The sequence below is a fragment of the Geotrypetes seraphini genome, chromosome 7 (assembly GCF_902459505.1).
Source record: "Geotrypetes seraphini chromosome 7, aGeoSer1.1, whole genome shotgun sequence".
NCBI classification, from domain to species: Eukaryota; Metazoa; Chordata; class Amphibia; order Gymnophiona; family Dermophiidae; genus Geotrypetes; species Geotrypetes seraphini.
The window spans coordinates 181281749-181303483 of record NC_047090.1 but is presented as its reverse complement, the minus strand read 5'-3'; positions in this window follow the sequence as shown (position 1 = coordinate 181303483).

Here is a 21735-nt window from a genome sequence, read left to right as displayed (position 1 = left end):
TCAATAGTAGACTATGGACTTTTCCTCCAGGAACTTGTCCAAAACTTTTTTTTTTTATAAACCAGCTACGTTACCCACTCTCACCACATCCTCTGGCAAATACAGTTCAGTCTGCAGCTCGGATCATACTGCTTTCCATCTATTTGAACATGTCTTTTCCATTTCAGTCATAGCTAGAAAAATATAAAATTCATTCAAGTTTCTGGATGTCTAATTTGTGGACGAAAAAGTTCATTATGATACAACGTCTTTCAGTTTTCAAAATATAAATCGAACAATGAACCTATCTGGTTTGGTTTCTAATTTTTCTTTTTTTTTTTCCACAATGGATGGGCACATATAATCTGGGGAAAATGTTAACCAAAAAAATGATGATCGTTTTATTAAAGTTCTCACACTTAAATGTTCTGACAGGAATTTATACCTTTTTTTCAACCTGTCCATGGGGATTCTTGAAGCAGCGTCTAATGTATTTCAGTTTCCCCCTCTCTTTATAATAGAAAATAAAGCTTACCATGTGGTCTGGAGCTGTAATTTCATTTGAGAGGTAGATGCCATAATTTAAAAGTCTGAACTGTGAGATGAAATTTCAGCCTTTGTAATATTCCAACAGGGTACATTATATTTTATATACTATACAATTTTCCCCCACTCACACACCATACAATGCTAACAGGGAAAGAATACAAACAGGTTGTTTCCTTTAAAAAAAAAAAAAGTTTGACAGGTACAAAAGGATCATTTTCAGGAACAGCAATGGCACCATACCTTAAACAAAGGACACGCTGAGACAAGGTGCCCATTCGGTGGCTATTTGGCCGGGGACCAGTTAGAAAAATGGCTTCGGCACGGAATTTTTATGCATGTTGCAATAATATTTTACTAGTGCAAAATAAGGACTATTCAAGGACTTTATGCATAATCTTTTGTAGACGGTGGAGGCCCCTTCCTAATCTCTGAAAAAAAAAGGGACTGGCGCACAGGGCAATCGCAAAACAGCTCCCAGAGCAAAAGCTGCTTTGGGATCCCAGTTTTTTTTATTTTCAGGTTTGAAAACTCACACACTCAGGCCAGTATGGCGCCCCTTTCTTTCTCGACTCCTGGTAATTGCCCCGTTTGTTTTCATAATGCTATGACCACAGCTTTATTAACTATTCATAATTAAGGTGCGATAAAGTGCGAATGCAGTAAAAACATGTCATAAGCACCGGAGAATGCCTTGATGCTAAAGCCTCGAACTAAAGTGGTTAAATTTCCAGGCCCCTCCCGCACACGTAACACCTCTTTTAAGAAATCTCTGAAAACATTTCTTTTTAAAAAGATTTTTAATACATAAATTTTTTTTTAAAATAAAAATTTTTCGTTTCAAGAATTTTACTTCCTCCTCAATGTTTTACCCTTAAATGTGTTTCTTATTATAAGATATGTAACTTTAACCTCCCTTCCCTTCCAATTGTTGTTGGTCTTGTCTAATATCTAGTGTTTATATATTTATTGTATGTTTTTTATCTTAACTAATTGTATTTTTATGTACATCGCTTTGTATAAATATATAGCGATTCATCAAATATTTAATAAACCTTGAACCTTGAAACCTACCTGTTTGCCTTCCCCTCCTTGAAGGGCAAGAGATTCCTCGATAGAATACTGTCATTCCAAGCTGGCAGGTGGAATAAATGTCTAACCACCCTCATTTCTAACACACCCTCCTACCAAGCCTTCAGGAAATCAACCAAAACCTATCTCTTTGACAAATTTCTCCGATTCCTCCCTGCCTTGTTGTATCTCTGACATACTTATTGCATTTCTGACTACTCTACCAATGTAGTTGACAATATTCTCTGTAACATCGCTGTCTGTGCACGGTCTCTTCCTAAGTAAACCGCTCTGAACTGCTTCTGGTATTGCGGTATACAAAATAAAGTTATTATTATTAATGGACTTGGAAAAAATATGGGAAAGCTTTAACAAGAGTTTATAACCCTGGGGGATACCACCAATAAGTGTACGCAAAGCTGGTATTTTAAACTGTCGTACTTCTCCTTGGATGAGACCCTTTATAAAAGCAATTCATAAATTCCATTAACAAAAATAAATAATGAGATGTTTATGTTTATAAAAATCTTTATATATCGCATATACAGCCCAAAACGGACCAAATCAGTTTACAAAGTTTTAATTCCCTATAATACTTCGAGAGTATTACGGTCAACCGAACAACATTTATTGGTTGTCCCTTCTTTAAAAGTTATTAGTACAAGACGTCATTCTATTTTCTCAGTTACGGCTCCCCAAGCTTGGAATGCCCTGCCAATTTACCTAAGAGAAGAAAGAATTCTTGACAAATTTAAGAGCAAACTTAAGGGCTTCCTTTTTAAAGACGCTTTTAGTGATTAACTGAATTCTTTTCATTTTTAATATTCTATATTAAATTTCTTCCCCTTTTCCCAATGTTATTTTACCTTAATTGTTTCTTTTATATTGAATTGTATTTCTTCCCTCAACTTTCCCTTCTTTTGAGTATGTATGTTAGTTATGTTATGTATTCTTATGATATTTTAATATGTTTAATATTAATTTTATTATTAATGTATGTTTCCCCTAACTTTGTAATTTTTATCTGTACATCGCTTAGAATCTGGAATAGGCAATTAATCAAATCCTATAATAAACTTGGAAACAATAAAATTCAATCGAAATTATGACGAGAAAACTCCATTTGAATAGAAAAAAAGAAAAAAGTGACATTTCTAATGCATAATATTATATAACCCTCTAAATGAATAAAATTAAATTGAAAAATTAATTGTTTAAAAATAAAATTATAAGAAGATATAAATGCAGACTGCAGTCCCAAATTCACATCCCGTCGGTTTAAAAAGGCCAGTTGAAAAAAAATATGCCTTTAAGGGTCCTTTTTACTAAGGCGCGCTAATGCGTCCATTATAGGGCTCCTTTTACGAAGCCACAGTAGAGGCTTTAGTGCACGCAACTTTTAATCATGCGCTATCCCCGCGCTAGCTGAAAAATTACCGCCTGCTCAAGAGTAGGCGGTAGCAGCTAGCGTGTCTGGCGGTTTAGCGCACGCTATTACACGTGTTAAACCGCTAACGCGGCTTTGTAAAAGGAGCCCATAGCCTATGGACACGTTAGCTAAAGGACCCTTAAATGTCTTTGAAAATTTTGGAACGATTCTTCCTTTCTCAATTCTACAGGCAAACTATTCCATAAATTTGGAACTAAATTTTAAAAATACACAATTTCTAGTTGAGGCAAGGGATGCCTTTAAAATATGATCTTAATAATCGCCTAGGCGCATCAAAGAACACTAACCCCCCGCCTTTACTAACACGTAGCGCTGGTTTTAGCACTGGCAGCGGCGGTAGCTACTCCGACGCTCATATGCCGGCACTAAAACCCGCGCTGCGCATTAGTAAAGGCGGGGCTAAGTTAGACAGATATAACGGTTGTAACTCAAATAATGCTCTATGTGCCAACATCAAAATTTTAAATTTAATCCTAAATTCCATTGGTAAGCAGTGGAATTTCAAATACAAAGGGGTCACATGATCATGAATATGTGTACGGCCTAACAACCGAATCGCAGCGTTAAGTCCTGTCTGTAAGCGCTTTAATTGCCCTGCTGTTATTCCTGCAGATAATGCAAACAACAGTCGGCTGAGGAGAGACATGATTGAAGTCTACAAAATCCTGAGTGGAGTAGAACGGCTACAAGCGGATCGATTTTTCACTCCGTTAAAAATGACAAAGACTAGGGGGACACTCGACAAAGTTGCAGGAAGATACTTTTAAAACCAAGAGGAGGAATTTTTTTTTCACTCAGAGAATAGTTAAGCTCTGGAACGCGTTGCCAGAGGATGTGATAAGAGCGGATAGCGTAGCTGGTTTTAAGAAAGGTTTGGACAAGTTCCTGGAGGAAAAGTCCATAGTCTGTTATTGAGAAAGACATGGGGGAAGCCACTGCTTGCCCTGGATCGGTAGCACGGAATGTTGCTACTCCTTGGGGTTCCGGAATCTTTTGTTACTCTTTTGGGATTCCAGAATCTTGCTATTCTTTAGGATTCTGAATGGAATGTTGCCACTTCTTGGGTTTTGTCCAGGTACTAGTGACCTGGATTGGCCACCGTGAGAACGGGCTACTGGGCTTGATGGACCATTGGTCTGACCCACTAAGGCTATTCTTAAGTTCTTATTTTGTAGTGCACAGAAATGAACAGGACAGTCGAAAGAGCAGAGAGTGGCTCAAGTACAACTGACTCAGGGGCCATGAAAAAAAAGTAACCCATAATTTATAACATCAATATTTACAGCAGATAGAAGAGTTCACTTATAAACGACCGTAGAAATATTACAGAAAGAGTTGTTACCCGAACACAGTCATTTTCTGCCACTCTCTCACTTAATAAATGCCGCTGAATGGATACCTGATCTGTATTTACATCTCAGAGGCAATTAACGGAGAATTATTTCCACCTGCTGAGCTTTGTTTGGAAGAGTTCGGATTAATACACACTGTGGATCCATCATCACTATTGGCTGTGGGAAAATATGTCCCTCAGAATTATCATGAATCGAGAACCAGGGCTATGTCCTTTTTATGGACCATTGCCCATTTAAACTCATTACCAAAATAATTGAAAATCTCCACCACTGTTAATCAATAGGGCAATATGATTTTTTATTTTTTTTTCTATTAAGTTGCTGGCAATTATACTGGAGGGGGAAGACATAAATCTATAAGAAAAGAAACATAGTACTTTTAACCTCTGAAATGCCTGGAACGTGTCACTCTGCCTACAAACATATCTCCCATTTCCTTGGAATAAACCAAAGGGAAAAAAAAGGAACTTTTGGCGGGGCTGTCATGGAGTACAATTTAACAGTTTTGGAAGCCCGTTGACTCGGCTGCCTTAAATCGAGCTTGGTCATGCACAGAATCAAGAAGCCTTCAATAGAAACGATGCTGATTTGGGATGTTTCACACCACAGTTCATTCAAATAGCAAGGGGGGAGGGGGTATTTTGGACAGAACCATGGTACATGGGATTGTCTTGCCATCCGAGAAGCTGAAAGCTATGCTGTCAGTAGTTTGACTTCAAGCAGGGCCTCCCAAGGCGGACAGGTTTCAGCAGAGATGTCAGACTAGCGATGGACCACCCATCTGGGCAGCATTGGAGGTGGAAGATTGCGTTTGCTCCGACAACACTGACAACATCAAATGTATACTGCGCAGAAGAAAGGCCCAGCAATCTACTTCTTTAATTCATTCTTTCCAGACTGGACTACTGTAATTCCATCTGTCTAAGTCTAACCAAGAAAAATCTTCAAAGACTTCAGGGGATCCAGAACACTGCGGCTAGGCTGATCTTCACAAAACGCAAATTCGATCATGTTTCCCCACTTCTGTCAAAACTTCACTGGCTTCCGGTGGTTTCTAGGATTCACTTTAAATGTACCTGCCTAATTTTCAAGATCCTACATGGCATTCTTCCTCCCCTAATCTCACTATCCTGGAATTCTTCGAGACCACTACCAGGTCCGCCCACAAACTCAAACTATCTTTCCCCTCGTTAAGAGGCGTCATATATGCAGGTAAATTAGGGAAATCCCTTTTCTTCAAATTCACTGAGCTTTGGAATAACCTCCCTGCCCCGCTGCGGAACCTATTCTGGAACTAATTATTCCAAAAGCATCTGAAAACCTGGCTTTTCTCCAAAGCGTAAAGCTATCTATTTAAAATATAAAGCTAGCTATCCTCTTCTTAACCTCTAATTTCTTATTATGTCTTTCCCTCATTTATTGAATTACCTGTAAACCGTGCCGAACTCTGTCTTTATGGAGATGATGCGGTATACAAAGTTAAGGTTTAGTTTAGTTTCTCTTCCTCTCTCTCTCTCTTTCTTCTTTTCTATCTCTCTTCCTCTCTCTCTCTCTCTCTCTCTTTTTCTCTCTCTCTCTCTTCCTCTCTCTCTCTCTCTCTTCCTCTCTCTCTCTCTTTTCTCCCTCTCTCTCTATCTCTCTCTTTTTTCTCCCTCTCTCTCTCCCTCTCTCTTTTTTTTCTCTCTCTTTTCTCTATCTCTCTTCCTCTCTCTTTTTTCCTCTCCTTTTTCTCTCTCTCTCTCTCATTTTCTTTTCTCTCTCTCTTCTTTTTTTCTCTCTTTCTCTTTCTCATTCTCATTAAAAGGTGTCATGTATGCAGGTAAATTAGGGAAATCCCTTTTCTTCAAATTCACTCTGCTTTGGAACAACTTCCCTGCCATGCTGCAGAACCTATTCTGGAACTAATTATTCCGAATGCACCTGAAAACCTGGCTTTTCTCCAAAACGTAAAGCTATCTATTGAAAATATAAAGCTAGCTATCCTCTTCTTAACCTCTAATTTCTTATTACGGTATGTCCTTCCCTCATTTATTGAATTACCTGTAAACCGTGCCGAGCTCTGTCTTTATGGAGATGATGCGGTATACAAACTTAAGGTTTAGTTTAGTTTCTCTTCCTCTCTCTCTTTTCTCTCTCTCTTCTTTTCTATCTCTCTTCCTCTCTCTCTCTCTCTCTCTTCCTCTCTCTCTCTCTCTCTTTTCTCCCTCTCTCTCTACCTCTCTCTTTTTTCTCTCTTTCTCCTTTTTTTTCTCTCTCTCTTCCTCTCTTTTTTCTCTCTTTCTTTTCTCTCTCTCTTCCTCTCTCTCTTCTTTCTCTCTCTCTCTCTCTCATTTTTTTTTCTCTCTCTTCCTCTCTTTTTTTTTTCTCTCTCTCTCTTCTTTTTTTCTCTCTCTCTTCTTTTTTTTCTCTCTTTCTCTTTCTCATTCTCATTAAAAAGTGTCATGTATGCAGGTCAATTAGGGAAATCCTTTTTCTTCAAATTCACTCCGCTTTGGAACAACTTCCCTGCCCCGCTGCGGAACCTATTCTGGAACTAATTATTCCGAAAGCACCTGAAAACCTGGCTTTTCTCCAAAACGTAAAGCTATCTATTGAAAATGTAAAGCTAGCTATCCTCTTCTTAACCTCTAATTTCTTATTATGTCCTTCCTTCATTTATTGAATTATCTGTAAACCGTGCCGAGCTCTATCTTTATGGAGATGATGCGGTATACAAACTTAAGCTTTAGTTTAGTTTTATTTCTGTATTGTGTCATGAAAACGTGATATTATCAAGTCACTAGAACCCGAGAGCATCCAACTCCAGAAAAAAACATCCTTGTCTAGAAATGACATTTTTTTTTTTCTAGGCTTGTTTCAGTCACATCCAAGTTACAAAAAGGTGCTCTGAATTGTTGTGAGATGGACATTTTCATTGGACGTTATGAGCAGGATGTCGCAATTCTGACTAGATTTTGAGAAGGTGGGGGCGTGGCTTAGTGGTTAGAGCAGTTACCTCAGCACCCTGAGGTTACGCGTTTGAGTCTCACTGTAGCTCCTGGTGACTCTGAGCAAGTCACATAACATTTCATTGCCTTAAGTAAACCACAGAAAATCTTTGTGACCCTGGGCAAAGTCACTTAATTCTAGTGTCAGCAGGCGTCTGGATTTCCCCAGGTTTTGAAAAGAAGTTGCTCGTGAAGAGGCATCTGCACATGCACAGATGCAATGCAGTGACATCACATGCATGTCTGTGACATCATCGCGTTGCATACTTGCCCAATGAATAGACCATGTGGGGCGGGGCTGGGGGCGGAGCTGAGAGCAAAGCTGGTGCGTAACGGGGCAGGGATGGGTGGAACTGGGCAAGCCTGGGAGTGGGTCTAGGGGTGCGGATTTTACTGACTTAAAATCTGGTAACCCTACTTAATTCCCTCATTGCCCTCGGTCAGGGGTAGGCAATGCCAGTCCTCGAGAGCCGGAGCCAGGTCAGGTTTTCAGGATCTCCACAATAAATATGCATGAGATAGATTTGCATCTCAAGGAGGCGGTGCATGCAAATCCATCTCGTACATATTCATTATGGAGATCCTGAAAACCTGACCTGGCTCCGGCTCTCGAGGATCGGAATTGCCTACCCCTGCCCTAGGTACCTGAATAAATTCATGTAAAACTGTTCTGAGCTCCCTGGGAGAACGGTATAGAAAACGGAATAAATAAAAAGTGGTATATGAAGTCGCCCCCCCCTTTACCACTTCTCCCCTGTAATCTGTGCAAAATTCTGCTACGTGACTCATCTTCTACCAACCTCGCTATGCTCATATCACCCCTCTCCTTAAATCACTTCACTGGCTCCCTATTCACCTTTGCATACAGTTCTATTATCAGGTCCTTTAGCAAGATTGTGAGCCTTCGGGACCGATAGGGTCATTTTTCTCAAGTACCTAATTTCATTTTACTTTGATACATTGTAAACCGCTTAGGTCAGTAAAATGCAGGACAGGTAGATCAAATCTTAAATAAACATAAGAATAGCCATTCTGGGTCAGACCAATGGTCCATCAAGCTCACGGTGGCCAATCCAGGTCACTAGTACTTGACCAAACCCAAGGAGTAGCAACATTCCAGCATCTCAAAGAATAGCAAGATTCCGGAACCCCAATGAGAGCAGCATTCCAGAGTTGAGATTGTGATGTCATAATGCCTCAGAGCCAACCTCATCAGTGATGTTACAATGACTTGATTGTCCTATACTTGGCTCACGTAAGAGCATAAGAATAGCCATACTGGGTCAGACCATGGTCCATCAAGCTCACGGTGGCCAATCCAGGCCACTAGTACCTGGCCAAAACCCAAAGAGTAGCAATATTCCAGCATCTCAAAGAATAGCAAGATTCCGGAACCCCAATGACAGCAACATTCCAGAGCTGAGATTGTGATGTCATAATGCCTCAGAGCCAACCTCATCAGTGATGTTACAATGGCTTCATTGTCCTATACTTGGCTCACATTATCTTCTTTCATTCTTTCTATTTTCTATTTCTTTGATTTTTCATTTTGGAAATGTATTATATGTTATTATTTTAATCAGATTGTGAGCCTTTGGGACAGATAGAGTTGTTTTTCTCAAGTGCCTAATTTCTTTTTAGTATGATACATTGTAAGCTACTTAGGTCAGTAAAATGCAGGAGCGCTAGATCAAATCTTAAATAAACATACACCTATTTCTAACCTACAAATGTGTTCATTCTGCAGCCCCTCAGTATCTCTCCTCTCTTGTCTCTCCTTGCCTCCCCGAAAACTCTGTTCCTCAGATAAGTTGCTTTCATCTGTGCCCTTCTTCTCCTCTCCCAATTACAGACTTTCTGCTTTTCATCTTACCGCTCATTATCCCTGGAATAAACGACCTGAGTCCATGCGTCATGTCCCTTCCCTTGTTCAAAAGTAGGCTAAAAGCCTTCAGCTCACAGCCCAACTCCCCACCGCTGTCTGCCCACCACCCTAGACAGCAGTTTAATCATCTCTGCTAACCTGGCATCCTGTTTGTCCTGATTGATTAGATTGGGAGCTCATTCCAGCAGGGACTGTCTCCTCTCTGACTCTGGTAGCGCTCTAGACCAACGAAAACAATTTGTTTTCTTGGTGCCTTGGGTTGTTGGGGTTTTTTTTTTTACCACTTCCTGGGGTTATTTGGGCTGATTCAGAAACTTGCATTGCATAGACCGCATCAGCTCTAGTTTCTTAGATATGGTTGAATGTATTCATTTTTTTGACAACTATTAAAAAGATCTCTTCTGCAGAATCGGGATAACAAGCTTTTTTTTTTTTGAATGGGAAATTTATGTATTTAAATTACCCACATTTTTGTGCATACTGACCTTTGTTTCACAACTATTCATCTACTTCCTTTCCACACTGGCATAAAAATGTAAAGCTCAAATGACAAAGTCGCCTTTGTTCTATTACATAATTATATGCAAAAAATTTCAATGGTAAACATGGTTTCCTTAGACTACATATATTTGTATTTCAAAGGTTTCTCAGCCTGATCTGTTAAAAACAGTTGCACAACTTTGGCCAGGATTCACTAACCGGCCAGATCGGGCCCGATCAATTCAGAAACCAAAAATATGCAGATGGGGGGGGGGGCGTTCGTAGGAATGCCCCCATCTGCCTGCATGGATCATGCATGCGTGATCTGCACGCATGCACAGACTATAGGAGGAGCAATCTTTTTTTTTAACTTTGGGGAGACTGAACCAAATACTGCCACCGCCGCTGACCCCAACCTGCGTGGCTCCCAGGCGGGAGAAGAGCATCGGAAAGACAAGCAGCAGGAGATAAGAAGCAGGGCAGCATTCGGGGCGAGCAGGCAGGAGAGATTGCAGGGCACGGAGCAGGGCTTCCAGTCGGAAAAACGTTTTCAACTGGTCCCCAGCAGTCGCTTCTTCAGGTGATCGGCCAGTCCAGTCGGATCAGAAATTTGGCGTAGTGAATCGGGTCGCTGTCCAATTTGCATGCATTTCACCTCATTTGCATGCACGGATTCGAAGCGGATCGCAGGAGAGGTAAGTGAATCAGGCCGGATGGAAATTTGATAGTAAAGGGGTTGCAAACCGATCGGTACACAATCGGCTTTGTGAATCTAGCCCATTGTCTTCTGTTACCCGGTTTGTGATTTTGCGAACAAGTTAGCAGATATAGTGAGAGTGTTTACATATTTCCAACTGGATTGTAAAAGGTATGTAACTTAAATGTATAATAGTTATGATTGTATAGGAGGTGGATGTATATTTCACCAAGACATAAAAACAATGGAAGCCAGATATCAAGGAAGACGGGATGCACACATGATGGCAGACTATGGCTGGAATCTTATGAAGGATTGTCCAGTCCAGAGGAAGGCTACTAAAATGGTGCGTAGTCTTCATCATAAGGCGTATGGAGACAGACTTAAAGATCTCAATCTGTATACTTTGGAGGAAAGGCAGGAGAGGGGAGATAGGATAGAGACGTTTAAATACCTACGTGACATAAATGCACATGAGTCGAGTCTTTCATTTGAAAGGAAGCTCTGGGATGAGAGGGCATAGGATAAAGTTAAGAGGTGATAGGCTCCGGAGTAATCTGAGGAATACTTTTTTACAGAAAGGGTGGTAGATGCATGGAACAGTCTCCCGGAAGAAGTGGTGGAGACAGAGACTGTGTCTGAATTCAAAAGGACTTGGGATAGGCACGTGGGATCTCTCGGAGAGAGAAAGAGATAATGGTTACAGCGGATGGGCAGACTGGATGGGCCATTTGGCCTTTATCTGCCATCAAATTTCTATGTTACTAAAGTTCTGTGATATCACAATGCAGGTGTAAAGAGCCTTAGCCTATAGGAAGAGGAGATGCAAATGTTATGAGCCTTAGCCAATAGGGAGAGGAGGAGACAGTGGATGCTGTGGATGGGCAGACTGGATGGGCCATTTGGCCTTTATCTGCCATCATGTTTCTATGTTACTAAAGTTCTGTGACATCACAATGCAGGTTTAAAGAGCCTTAACCTATAGGAAGAGGAGATGCAAATGTTAAGAGCCTTAACCAATAGGGAGAGGAGGAAATAGTGGATGATGCGGATGGACAGACTGGATGGGCCTTTGGCCTTTATCTGCCATCATGTTTCTATGTTTCTAAGTCCTTCTTTTACCAAGGCGCGCTAAGCGTTTTAGCGTGCACTAAATCAACACTTGCGCTAACCGCTAACATGTCCATAGGATAATATGCACGCATTAGCGTTTAGCGCCTGTTTAGTGCGCGCTAATATTTACCGTGAGCTAAAAAGCATAGGGCACCTTAGTAAAAGATGGGGTAAGTCTTACAAAAGGAGATTCTTGTGTGTCGAATGACTGGAAAGTTTGTATCATAAACTTGGGCTTTTGGTATGAAATAAGTAGATTTTCATGTTGTCCACGTTTCTTTTAATTTTTAATGTTTCCTTCGTGCGTAAAAGATATTAATTTAAACGCTACATTAAAATATCCTGATTTTTTAGTGGGCGAGCAGACCGTGAACCCAAGGCTTGTTGAGACTGGGAAAATGACTTTTTGTTGCGCAGGAGTTAAGACATGGAACTTTCTGGTGGATCAGATGCGGAATTGTCCTGAAAGGGGGATGTTGAGAAAATTACTTAAGACGCAGCTATTTGCAGATGCCTTTTTTTCTAGAAATAATTTTCTTCTCTGGTAGAGCTGATGAACTACTCAAGATCGTTATTATGCAAAGTTATGGCGTTATTTTGTAGCCATGATTTTTAACGTTTGCTTGTATGTTTATTTTATCACTAGTATTTTAGCCCGTTACATTAATGGGTGCTAGAATATATGTCTGTCTGTCTGTCTTTATTTCTGTCTCTCTCTCCCTCCCGCTGTCTTTCTTTCTGTCTGTCTCTGTCCCTGGCCCCCTTTGTCTGTCTGTGTTTCTGTGTATCTCCCTGTCCCTGTGTCTTTCTTCTTTTCTTTCTGTCTCCCTTCCTCCTGCTGTCTGTCTGTCTTTCTTTCTATCTATCTATCTTTCTCTCTCCCTGCCTCCTATGCAGCAGCATTTCTCTCCCACCACTTCCCTGTGCAGCAGCCAAAGCAGCATTCCCTCCCCCTCCATTTCCCTCCCCCCACACCACTTCCCTGTGTAGCAGCAGTAGCGTTTCCTCCACCCCCCCTTTCCCTTCCCGTGGTCTGTCCGGCTCCCTTAGTTCCTTACCGCCCCCACCCCCTTTCCTTCCCGCAGTCCCGACTATGAACCTGGCGATTGCAGCAGCGTGTGCAGCAGTCTTCACCAGTGCTCCCTCTAAGCGGGCGGGTGTTGTGAGCAAACTTTTTTCGCTGTGAGCTAAAAGCCAGCAAGTTATGAGCCAACTCGCCCGATTCTCCTCTCGCCGCCCTGCCATCTGCCGTACGCCGTGCGCTGTGACGAGAAACTTGTGCGCTGCGATGTAATATTTTTTGCGCCAGCGCAGCTTAGCGGGAACACTGGTCTTCACACGCTTCTTCGGGTCCTTCTACTGCCCTGATTTACTCTGGCACGTCCCTGATGACATCATCAGAGACGTGGCAGAGCAAATCAGGGCAGTAGAAGGGCCTGAAGCAGCATGTGAAGATTGCTGCACACGCTGCTGGAATCACCAGGTTTGTAGTCGGGACCGTGGGAAGGGAAGGGGGGGTGGCAAAGGACTAAGCGAGCCGTCAGACATCAGGAAGGGATGGGAGGGTCAGACCGGCGAAAAAACCTTACCGAGTGGGGAGCCGGCAAAGGAGTGTTTTCTGCTGCCGCGAGCGTGGGGGGGGGGGGGTCTGTTAAGCGTGCATGTGCACTCCTGCGGCCACAGACATACGGAACACGCAGATAGGAGTGCGCATGCGCGGCTAGCGTTTTATTATATAGGATGTTTCTGTTTTAAAACTATATACGTAAATTCTGTAAACCATTTACATTTCCCCCTCCGTATTCGCGGGGCTTAGGGGCAGAGCCGGCCCGCGAATATTAAAAAACTGCAAATAATATTTGGGCCAGTTCTGCCCCTAATCCCCGCTTCCCCTGGCTATTTTAAGTCCTGAAAGCCCCCCCCCCCCTTAAGCCTTACCTGGTGGTCTAGCGGGTTTTCAGGCAGAAGCGTTCTTCCCATGCTCCTGCCCCGTGCAGTTTGCTCACAGGAAATGGCTGCCTTGAGCTCCCGTAGTCTCTCGAGCCATTTCCTGTGAGCAAGTGAACCTATCAGGACAGATATGGAAACCTACTTGAATACCTGAGTGTAAACCACTTACCACCTCTTTTGCAAGCTAAGCTTTTTAGTGCACTCTAAACACTAATGCGTGCATGTTATCCTATGCGCACGTTAGCGGTTAGCGCACAAGTTGATTCAGCACGCGCTAAATCTGCGCTAAAATGCTTCGCGCGCCTTGGCAAAAGAGGGGGTTAGACTAAAACGCTTGGCGCACGAAGCATTTTAGCGTGGATGTGGTGCGCGCTGAGTCAGCGCGTGCGCTAACCGCTAACGCGTCCCTAGAATGACATGCACGTGTCGGCGCTGAGCACGTGCTTAGCGCGGGTAATATTTAGTGCGCACTACAAAGCTTAGCGCACCTTTGCAAAAGACGGGATAAAAGTCATATATAAATGCCTAAAAATAAATAATTGTCAATGTTTACAATCTATAAGTCATTTCCTCAGATGGGGGTGACCTGGCCTCTCCCGCACCCCGCGCTTCCCTCCCATGCTGCTGCTTTTTCAGGCGGCAGATTTGACTTCCTCATCGCCTCAGCCAATGGCTCCTGCTCCCACTCCCTAACTATCCGTGCATGTCTTTCCATTGTCCACACATGCACAATTAAATAGGCATCGAGAAGGAAGCGGACGGCCACCAGGATGATCTCGGGGCTCTAGGGTCTCTCGTACGAAGAGAGACTGAACAAATTGCAGCTCTACACTCTCGAGGAACGTAGGGAGAGGGGAGACATGATCGAAACATTTAAGTACCTCACGGGACGTGTCGAAGTGGAAGATGATATTTTCTTTCTCAAGGGACCCTCGGCCACAAGAGGGCACCCGCTCAAACTCAGGGGCGGAAAATTTCATGGCGACACCAGAAAGTATTTCTTCACAGAGAGAGTGGTTGATCATTGGAACAAGCTTCCAGTGCAGGTGATCGAGGCAGACAGCGTGCCAGACTTTAAGAATAAATGGGATACCCATGTGGGATCCCTACGAGGGTCAAGATAAGGAAATTGGGTCATTAGGGCATAGACAGGGGGTGGGTAAGCAGAGTGGGCAGACTTGATGGGCTGTAGCCCTTTTCTGCCGTCATCTTCTATGTTTCTATGTTTCTATGATGGGTCATTTGGCCTTTATCTGCCTTCATGTTTCTATGTTTCTATAATCAGAAAGTTCTATGACATCACAATGCAGGTGTAAAGAGCCTTAGCCTATAGGAAGAGGAGATGCAAAAGTTAAGAGCCTTAGCCAATAGGGAGAGGAGGAGAGAGTGTTGATCATTGGAACAAGCTTCCAGTGCAGGTGATCGAGGCAGACAGCGTGCCAGACTTTAAGAATAAATGGGATACCCATGTGGGATCCCTACGAGGGTCAAGATAAGGAAATCGGGTCATTAGGGCATAGACAGGGGGTGGGTAAGCAGAGTGGGCAGACTTGATGGGCTGTAGCCCTTTTCTGCCGTCATCTTCTATGTTTCTATGTTTCTATGAAGGACAGACAGCAGGAAACTCAGGTAAAAACAATCTAAGCAAAAGCTTTGTTTCCTTTGTTCTATGCATGAATTCTGCTTCCACTTGTTTTCCCTCCATCCAGGCCATTTGCATTTCTCCAATGCTTCTAAATTATCTGTTTGCTAAGCTGTTTTAGCTATAATGCATGGTAAAATCATTTATTTATTTCTTTTATTGAACCTTGATGGATTCTGTGTAATTTCTCATCAAATCACTGAAAGATTAAGAGCACTGAATATCAGGAAGTGATTTAATAAGTTCCATCTGCTCAGCGCACTGGAAGAGTAATTGCTCCCATCATCTGTCATCTTGTATGTGTAAACAGCATCTCCTGGATAAACAAAAATAACATTTTAGAGCGTAACGAAGGAGGCAAATAATACAGATGTTTCCTTGGCTGAAACGTTGACAGCAGGGTAATGGATGCCAAGGTCTATTTACAAATACTCTTCAATAGAATCTATAGTGGCAGTCGAGATAAGCATTCTTTATTCGACATTCACCCTGGATTCTATAAATGGTATCTAAAGTTAGGGGTGAAATCTTTTCTTGCACAGTTTTCATTTCCACGTACAGTACTCCCCCGATATTCGCCGGGGTTCCGTTCCAGGAGCCCCTGCGAATTTCGCATAACCGCAAATACGGTTTTTCGCCTGTCAAAAGGCAGGAGAGGGCAGCCGGAGCACTGGCGGGTGGGAAATTTCATGGCGACACCAGAAAATATTTATTCACTGAAAGGGTGGTTGACCGCTGGAATAATCTTCCACTACAGGTAATCGAGGCCAGCAGCGTGCCAGATTTTAAGAAAAGATGGGATTGGCATGTGGGATCTCTTCATGGAGGAAATTAGGGGGTGGGTCACAAGTGTGGGCAGACTAGATGGGCCGTGGCCCTTTTCTGCCGCCATTTTCTATGTTTCTATGAAGAAAATCACTCGCGGTCTACTCCAACCGCCTCTTCCGGTTATTAAAGTAAGGCTACACCAATCAGGATCTGCTTTGTCACGCAGCTCCTGATTGGTGTAGCTCTACTTTAGTACAGGAAAAGGCGGTCGGAGAATCCTGCGAATTAGTGAGTCCGCGAATTCGCGGGGGAACACTATATAACTTAACTGGTCGATTGGCAGTCAATCGGTGCTACGAAGCAGCGTAGTAAGAGGGGCAGGGAACGGTCCAACTTGGGCGCTATCTTGGTGAGGGCGCAGGTGCCCATCCTCCTCTCCACCCTCCCCCCACTGCCACTGAGGTATGCCTCTGTGATGTGGTCGTGTTTCCTCAAAGAATAGATAAGTCTCAATGCTGTGTTTTGGATTGTTTGTAGTTGTTTTCTCATTGTTGCTGGGCAGGGGAGAGAATGTTGCAATAGAGAATATGCCTAAAATGTAAAACAAAAAATGGATAATACATTGGGTCATGCTTTTTGGTTGTGTCCCAGAATTCGGAAATTTTGGAATGCTGTTTGTGTTTTTCTTGGATCCATTATTTCTAGAATTGTGGTTCCTTCCCCCCAGATGGTATTATTTCTTCAATGGTCAGGATTTTTAAGAAAGGGGTTAGGGAATTATTTCGCAAATCCTGTATTGTAGGTCAAAAATGTATTTTACCGCATTGGTTGGAAGAAAGTCCACCCTCATTTTGGCATTGGAGGGCAGCATTTCATGGAAGCTAGGGCGACCTCCCCATCTTATAAAAAACAGAGTAAATTTGGGATGACCTGGGAACCTTATATACAGCAATTATCAGTCAGAGCAGGCAGTTTTGTAATCAGAAAGTGAAGCACTATTTATTAGTAATAGTTGGAAATGGGATGGGTGGAGGGGGAAGGGAGGAGGGAGTGTTAGGAGGTACTTTATCGTGTTTGTATTGTGGTGATAATTCATTGCTGATTTCTTTGAATTTATATATCTACGATGTATTAACTGAGTTGAGATGATATTCTTTGCAAGATTTTTGTTATGTATATTTTGTTCTTAAAACTCAATAAAAATGATTGAACATAAGTAGTATAATGGGTACGCCTCATGTCAAAATGATTGACAGCTGTCAAAGATAAGGATCGACCAATCAGTTTTCACTTCCGGGTTAAGCCACGCCCACTCTCCACTCATACAACGCCTACTCTCTGCCCAAACCCACTCCTCCCACTTTTACCCAAACCCTGCCCCCCACCATGCCCACACCATGTCCACTTTTATACTACTAACATAAAATTGGTTTTAATGGCACGGTTCAATTAGTGGTGCCAATTGAACCAATTAAAAAATTAAGTTAGGTTTCAATGCCTACCAGAACCTAAGACTGTTTAGGTGTGGCTATTTGCAAGTCTATAAATCAGGGGTGTCGAAACCTTTTGGCTTCCCTGGGCCGCATTGGCCGAAAAAAATGTTTCTGGGGGCCGCACAAATGTGCAAAAGCTGAAGCAAGACGGAGGAGGGAGCTGGCAAGACGGTAAACACCCGGGGGCAGCAGAGGAAAACACTGCATCGCCTTCGAGCGGGGCCAAAAAAAAACACTTCATGGGGCCGCATGCGGCCCTCGGGCCGCAGGTGGGACACCCCTGCTATAAATGATGACAATTGACAATTATGCTCAATGACATCTACCCATGTGCCATGTATAGAATCAGGGTCTTAGTGCCAGTGGCGTAGCAAGGGTGGGAGCACCTGGGGCGGTGGCGCCCCTCCCCTGCCTTCTTCTCTGCACCCCCACCTCTGTACGATCCTTCTTCGCCCCCTCCTGCCACATGCACGCCGCTTCCCTCCGGAATGTTGCTGCTCGTTGAGATTCTGGAATGTTGCTACTATTTGGGTTTCTGCCAGGTCCTTGTGACCTGGATTGGCCACCGTGATGACAGGATAGATCATTGATCTGACCCAGAAAGGCGATTCTGCTCTTTGTATGAGCCCAGACCCACGGCTCACACAGCACATTAATTCCCACATTAGTTCCTGCAAAACATACCATTTGGGAGCCGGCATTGAGCTGTCGCTGTGCTTTACGCTTAATGCAGAGGTCATTGCTCTATATGAATTATTAAAATAGCAGATGGGAATCCACTGAGAAAATTATTCAACTGTTTACTTAAAAGCTATTTTAATTAAAAGCTAGCTACTAGTGACCCCTGCCCACTATGTAACAGCATTTAAGGAAAAAAAAAAAAAAAAGAAACCTCAAAACTCCAGGATGTAAATATTTATCACACTTAGGGCTCCTTTTATGAAGCCGCGTTAGAGGCTTCAGCGCACACGACTTTTCGTCACGTGCTAGCCCCAAAACTACCACCGGCTCAAGAGGAGGCGGTAGCGGCAAGCGCGGCCGGCGGTTTAGCGCACCTTCGTAAAAGGGCCTTAACGTACGGAATAGCGCACTAGACCTTAACGCCAGCATTGAGCTGGCATTAGCTTGAGAAGCGAAGCGTGGGTTTAGCACGCTAAAATCCTGCGTGCGCTAAAAACGCTAGCGCACCTTAGTAAAAGGAGCCCTAAATTTTAAGGTAAGATTACAATATGGCTCCAGAAAAAAAAGAGAATGGATTGAGATATTCAGTTTTTACTTCCATTGAGAGCCATCAAGTTCAAGTTTCAAGTTTATTAGGTTTTGATAGACCACCTATATTAAAAAAATCTAAGCGGTGTACAGAAAAATGTTTCAACATATCCCCCAAAGGTTCGCTATGCTTTTTAGCGGGCGCTTGGACGTTTTTGAGAAATGTTCAACCAAGTGCCGACTTAGTCCGGTTTTTGGATGTTTTTCTCTTTCGATTATGAGCCCCTTAGCGCACCTTTGTACAAGAGGGCCATGATTTACCAGTACGCATGGACATATTCAATACATAGAAAGGCTTTTGACAGACAGAAACAAAAGGGGAATGGGGGGGAGAAATATAATTAATGGATCGAAAAGCGGGGGAGGGGCGAGAACCAAATCCAAATCCTGCTAAGTCGTAACAACTATAGGCGTCTTTAAATAGAAAAATTTTTTTTTTAATACGATCTGAAATTTGAAAAAGAATCTTGCTGCCTGAGGTAAATAGACAGAGCATTCCATAGGGCTGCAGCAACAACAGAGAAAATGGATCTACGAGTGGTTGTCGTATACCATGGCACGCAGTGAGAGAACAGTAAGGAGGCATCGATGAGCGGAACGTAGTGATCTGGAAGTAGAATACGGAATGATCAGTTTATCGGTGAAGGCGGGAGAACGAACAGATTTTGTTTGAAATGTAAGAACTAAAATTTTAAATGTAATACTGTGGGAAATTGGTAGACAGTGGGAGGGGTTTTCATCAACATAAAACCAGAATGATTCAATCCGTCCTCCTTTTTCTGGAGCCATACGGTAATCCTGTTTTAAGGGAGAAAGCCCATTGTTTTGAAAAGAAAAAGAAAAAAAAAATTCCACAAAAAACTCACAAGACAGTGCATAAAAGAAAGTAGGTTTATATATTTACATCCTGGAATTTTGAGGTTTGTTTTTTGCTTAAATGCTTTAGGGCGGGAATGTCCAACCTTTTGGCTTCACCGGGCCGCACTGGCCAAAAAAAAAAAGGTTTCTGGGGCCGCACATATGCGCGAACGCTGCAGCAAGACACAGGAGGGAGCCGGCAAGATGGTAAACACCAGGGGGCAGCAGAGGAAAACACTGCATAACCCTCGACCAGGGCCGCACAAAATACATCATGGGGCCGCAGGTTGGACACCCCTGTTTTAGAGGCTCTTTTTTTTTTTTTAATTTCCTTATTCTTGAGTATGTTTAAAAGTTATTAATCCTGACAGTTGATTATGTAGTCTGTGTTTGTATGGTTATTTTTCCGTTGTGAGGAGCAATTTTCTTGTAATGAAGTGATCTTGATTAAATGTAAATTGTAACTATAAAAAAGAAGTGGTATATTTACAACGTCTATATTTAATAGGTGCCATGTTCGTGTGTAGATGATTCATTTTACAAATGTAGGGGTCCTTTCACTTGTGGGGTTTCCTGCACGCTGAGGTCACGTTTAGCGCAGCTGTAAGAGGCTTGTATTTCCCATGTTCTAATTTAATGGTCGTGAGCTCATTTCCAAATTAGCATATAGCATTAGCATATGAGCCCTTACCGCCATTTATTTTCTAGGCTATAGGGGCTCCTGCCCTAACCAGGCGCTAATCAGTTGGCACACGGTGATGTAGCTACGCGAATCGACTAGCGCTAGGCTTACCTATAATCAGCCCCCAAATACGCCCCTGTGCTAAAAATTAAAACCTTTTTTTAAAAAAAAATTATTATGTGGGAAACATGTGCCAATCCCAAAAACTACCACACAAGTAAAATGGGGCTAATTAGTGTCAAAAAAAGCTTGTTTGGAAGAAATGCTCATTTACACTGTTCTCCCAAGGGAGCTCAAAACAGTTTACATGAATTTATTCAGGTACTCAAGCATTTTTCCCTGTCTTTCCTGGTGGGCATTGAGTGACTTGCCCAGGGTCACAAGGAGCAGTGAGGGATTTGAACCCACAACCTTAGGGTGTTGAGGCTGTAGCTTTAACCACTGCTCCACTCTAGAAATCAAAATGTAACAATAGTGAGCCATGTAAAGGATAATCCAGCCATTGTGACATCACTGATGAGGTTGGCTCTTATTGGTGGGATGAGGCATTATGACATCACAATACCAGCTCTGGTTATCAGAGACTGGAGCTTTTCACACCAGGTGAGCGCCAAATGGTTTACATAAATTTATTCAAGTACTCAAGCATTTTCCCTGTCTGTGCTGGTGGGCTTACAATCTATGTAATGTACCTGGGGTGACGGGGGGATTGAGTGACTTGCCCAGGGTCACAAGGAGCAGTGAGGGATTTGAACCCACAATCTCAGGGTGCTGAGGCTGTAGCTTTAACCACTGCACCACTCTAGAAATCAAGGTCTATTAAAAGTGAGCCAAGAAAAGGACAATCCAGCCATTGTGACATCACTGATGAGGTTGGTTCTTATTGGTGGGATGAGGCATTATGATGTCACAATACCAGCTCAGGTTATCAGAGGCTGAAGCTTTTCACACCAGGTGAGCTCCAAATGGTTTACATGAATATATTCAAGTTCTCAAGCATTTTTCCCTGTCTGTGCTGGTGGGCTTACAATCTATTTACTGTTCCTGAGGTGACGGGGGATTGAGTGACTTGCCTAGGGTCACAAGGAGCAGTGCGGGTTTGAACCCACAACCCCAGGCTGTGCCACACTCTCCCCTTCTCTCCCACACTTCTACGTGATTTGTTTCTCTGCATGAACTCTCCCTCAGTTGTCATTTGCAGTTCCATCCTCACTTTTTGGACTTGGTTTGTTTGCTTTTATGGGCTTTTGTTTGTTTGGCGGTGGGTTTTTTTCTGTAGAAATATTCAAAAGCACCTACGCATTTAATGATGATGCAGCCAACCATACGAGAGCTTATAATTTAGTAAACTGAACCAGATGTATGTGTAACGAAAAGGCATTACCCAAAAACAAATAAGGAGACTTCAACTTATCCAAAACACCGCAATAAAAATCATAACAAATTCAAAAACTTACAACCATGTAACGCCTCTTTAAAAAAATGCTCATTGGTTGCCAATAACCCATCG